General features: G+C 31.5%; 1 protein-coding gene across 1 annotated transcript in view; it reads right to left on the bottom strand.

Moving 5' to 3' along the window:
* Nucleotides 1–4,738, bottom strand: part of LOC105267390 (ABC transporter G family member 4) — a gene marked incomplete in the record, with an annotated part of 12,750 nt that overhangs the window by 4,644 nt on the left and 3,368 nt on the right.

The following is a 4,738-nucleotide window of genomic DNA, read 5'->3' as shown; positions in this document are numbered from 1 at the left end:
ATTTTTTATTCAAAAGTGTCAGATAAATTTCTTCGTTCGATCCTTTAACTTTATATTCATAAAACTCAGACAAATTTCCCTGAATTCCCATTGAACTTTCAGCCAAATCAAATGAACCCCAGACCGTGAATTTCCTACAATTCCAGGAAGCTAGTAGAATCCCACACAGCGGATACAGATTCAAAACTACCGCTGGAATTACCCAGGGAACAGAATAAGTAACAAAGGCCAATTCGATCATCCGTAAACTCTGGAATGCACTGAAAAAAGGAGTAACGAAATTGAAAAACAGGGACAGAGAGTCGAGGAGTGAGGAAGATGAGAAAAGTGGAAGATGCTAGGTACCGCTATAGGAATTTTGTTGAGAGATTTAAAGACTCGGTACAGTCTCATCCAGGTGTAATCACACTTTACTCGATACCTCCATATTATCAGGAATGCAAGGGAAACTCCTCAATCCATTTTTACCGATTTCCAACAAATCTGACGTTTTCAACTTCACCATTTTTCATGATATCAACCGAAAATTGATCGCAGTTGTCTCGACAGCAATAAATAAATAAATATTTTAAACTTTCTGTTTTATATTCTATTCAAGGATTTTGGAAAAATCGACTATTTTCAGTGAAACTGAATTTTTTTTTGGTTCAAAAAACAATCTTGTGATTTTTTCAGTTGATAATATAATATGGGGACCTTATAAATAATTCTTTGATTATTATGGAATATAAATAAACTGTAAGTTGTTAGGGATACTTGGGATAAATATAATAACGTTGGATTAGTAGCTGAAAGATGAGATGTTCTGAGGAATTTAACGGTTTCCAGAATGACTCGATTAAAAATATTTATACCACCACCTGTTGATGGATCATTTCAGCTGATTCATTGGATGGATTAGTTTTCCGTATTTATCTTGGTAATGAGGAATTTTTATGAGGGTTCGCAGGTGAATTTCCATTTTTTACGGAGACGTTTTCAAGATGTGAGAAAGGTCGTGAGATGTTTCTCCTCCTGATGATTTAAGTGCGGGTTAATCAGCTGACGTTATCACAAAATGATTTTCTTGAGAGTTCGAAGAATTTTTATAATAAAAAATTCACCGATTTCTTTGGATTTTGTAAAATTTCAAATTAAAATTTCAGTGATTTTTTTCAAATATAATTATGGCATTGTGGAGAGTATTAATGGATTTCAAATATTTTATGAAATTCGTTCAATTAATAAATTGTTTAAGGAGCCAAACCCATAAAAAAAATTCTCGTTAAAGTATGAAAATAAATAAAAACCTTTGGTGGATCAATTATGATCGAAAGTGCATTGAAGATATTTAACGACCGACATATTTAATGGCTGCACTCAACGACAAAGTTATAACACTGTCTAAATTAGGAATAAATTTACTCCAGACATAAATTTGTTTTAACGATTTGTTCGACCAAAATGGCGAAGTGCAACCAGCCCGACATGAAAAATAATTGCATTAAATTTAATACCTTGTTTAGGGCTGCTTAAAACGCAGTCAGTGCATGAGAAATAAATTGGAACAAATTAATCTAATGACTGGAATAATTAACTGGGGCAATGCAACCGGTCCTCGATTATTTGTTTTATTCTGCCGAGAAAGTCAAGTGAAACGATTTTTTTATTTAAAAAATCGTCAACGAGAAATGCGTTGAACACACGGAACGAATAAATCCCTGAAAATTCAGAGAACGTAATTGCAATTGCAATTAAACATTAAAATTCGAATTTCTTGTCATTAAATACGAGGAAATTAAAAAAATAAATATTTTTTTTTCAACATTCATGAAGAATGCTCAGTTTTCCGAAATAAATGATTAAGTGAATGAATAATTAATTAAATAATTGAAGAGACATGTGTATTTTGCAGTATAATAATAATTATTATTGTTCAGGTAATAGTGCCAGTGGTTTTACAATTTTTCTCGTGTAATTAAATTGAAAAATTTATAACTTAAAAATATTGGAGAGCGTGGCGAAGGGACCGGAACAAGAAAATCATTTCAAGCGTGATAATCAAAGAATCCTCTCGAATCAAAGACATGAAAATCCCTTTAGATTTCCGGACTAATTACCGGATAAATTGAAATATTTCCAATCACGAAATTTTCCATTTGAATAATCCCAGAAATCTGTGAACGTCTTAATTTTTTTTCCATCTATCTAACCCATAATACAAGAAATTCTGGAATTGAAAAATGTTTTATTCTTAATTCTCGATATTTTTCAATGTTTAAACAAAGATAAATAGATAAATGAATTATTTAGCGATTATTCGAGGGATGGGCCGTCATTTTATTTAAATAAAAAAGACACAAATAATGGAAAAAATACTCCGCAGAGTCATGTAGTTCATGGACATCGATCTGTGCTTGCATTATATAATGTGATACATAAAGAATGCAAAATAACGAGAAGAGTATCTTTATGGTGAATGACCATAAACACAAGATAGCGTTTACTGTCTATCGAACGTTTCTTTTTACTATGTGATTATGGTTTTTACAAGGTGTCTACCATGGTTTCATAGTTTCATGTTTTATTATAAATGCACTACTTAGAGATTATAGGTGATGCTGGGGTAATATGGACCATTAAAAATTCTTCCATTCATCATTTCCCACAGTTTTCCATGTTTAAACAAAGATAAATATATAAAATAATTATTCATCACTTCTTTATGTTGCGAATAATAATAATAATGTACATCATGAGGAAAAAAAATATTGATCAATCTGACAATTGATTTTCATTTAATTATTTAATTATTATTTCATATATTCTCATTATTTTTCATTCGTAATTTGATTTTTAAAGTTGATCAATTCATGATGTCTTTACTACATTTTTTCTGGAATAAATTTTTTTCGAGGGATCCAGACCCTTTCTAAAATTATTAAAAGCCGAAAATTTATATTTTTATATTAATTTTGTGATGCGTCTCTAACCGGTACTCCGACACGAGCGTAAAAATAATGAACAAATAACAAAGTAACAAAGTAACACTTGTTCGTATAGACATAAATCAATCATTGTGAAGTGTCGTGGGATATCCGAGGGCTACATATGACAGCATTCCGGAAACGTGCGGGAATAAAAACCCGTTACATCGCTCAAGTCTCTGTGTCATGAGGAGTCATATGCATGTGATTCCCAGAAGTCACCTGGTACCGGAATTTAATCATATCTCTTTGGGATTAAATGGAATCTGCCGAGGCACGTGCAGCACAGTTATAATTATCATCTCGGTACCAGTACATTCTCATTTTTCCCATCAGGAGGTGCTTATTATGTACAAGAAGGATATATTCGAATCAATAATATATTCTGTACTTTATTCTAGTGTATTCCATTTTTTACTGAATTATTATTATACCATTTTAATGAGACTAATAAACTTTTTGAAAATTCAATTTCAGTTCTTTCTGCACAGAATTTTTCGGGTGATCGCTCTGAATTTTATAATTTATAAATTAATAAATTTAAATATAATATGTAATTTTTAAAAAATTGAAAAAATAAAAATTTTACATCGTCGGGGTTCAGGAAATTTTTTGAGGATCAATACTTTATTCAAAGATGGCGGGATTAATTGAATGCCAAATGAGATTCGCGGAAAATACGAAAATCTATTTCTCGGTAGATTATCGGTTTCGATCCCTGAATTTTGCGCAACTCCATTAAATATCGACCCGATTTAAACTTCCGTTGTTGCCCAATTCTAGAAAGGTGTTTCAATACCCAATAAATAACGATAGCAGCCAGTATAGTTTTGAAACATACAATTCAACGTTTTCCCCCTTTCAGGTTTTCCAACATTCCACTGTCCCCCAATTCTCATAAACGCAGTAATAAAACAACTTTACAACACTTTTTCTGCACAATCTCAGATCTTTCATATTTCTCTAATGAATATAAAGGAGACCCGGACAAAATAATAATAAATAACGATAAGAAATAATCATTGATCCACAATTTTATTTCTATTACTCTTGACTGATAAAAAAATATTTAATTCCCATCTGAAAAATTTGAAAATGGAATATATGGAATATATAATATAATCGTGTTCTTCAATATAAATTTGAATTTTATATTAAAAAATTAGGATATTAGGATAAATTATTTCTTCTAGACGCAGGATAAAATGGGATGAAATGGGATGACTCCAAAATTTTTTTCCGAAAAAAAAAATGATGGGGTATTGACGGTTTTTCCCGTGTGCCATTTTGATGGGTTCTCCCTTGCAGATGAATAGAAATAAGAATAGAATAGAAAATAGTGAATCAGCAGCGATTATTCCGACGTTTTCACTTTCAATCCGAGTCAATTAATTCTATTCATTTGCATTGGAAACAATCCCACAGATTGAACGAGTCAGCCAATCGGCATTCTCTGGAGATGTGTGTTATTTTTATTGTTATTGTCTTAATGAAATGGTGAAATTTTCACTTTGATACTTGACTATTATGACAATGAGATAATCCCACGCACCGGTTTCCACTGAACATCATTTTAATTCGTCTCAGGCACGTGTTCATTGCCGCAATTATGACCTGATTTTTCCATTTTCTTTTCTCTCTCAATTCTTTTCTTGTTGACGTTTCCGTGAAATCGTGGAACCAATAAAAAATTGTGTATCTGTCAATTAATTGTTTTCCGGGTAATGAAGAAAGAGTTATCGCTTTTTTTTCTTTCGTTATGATTTAGTGGA

This window comes from Fopius arisanus, unplaced genomic scaffold (genome assembly GCF_000806365.1).
Source record: "Fopius arisanus strain USDA-PBARC FA_bdor unplaced genomic scaffold, ASM80636v1 scaffold00002, whole genome shotgun sequence".
Lineage (NCBI taxonomy): Eukaryota > Metazoa > Arthropoda > Insecta > Hymenoptera > Braconidae > Fopius > Fopius arisanus.
Note: the sequence above shows the minus strand (reverse complement) of the source record. Positions and strands in the feature narration are given on the sequence as shown.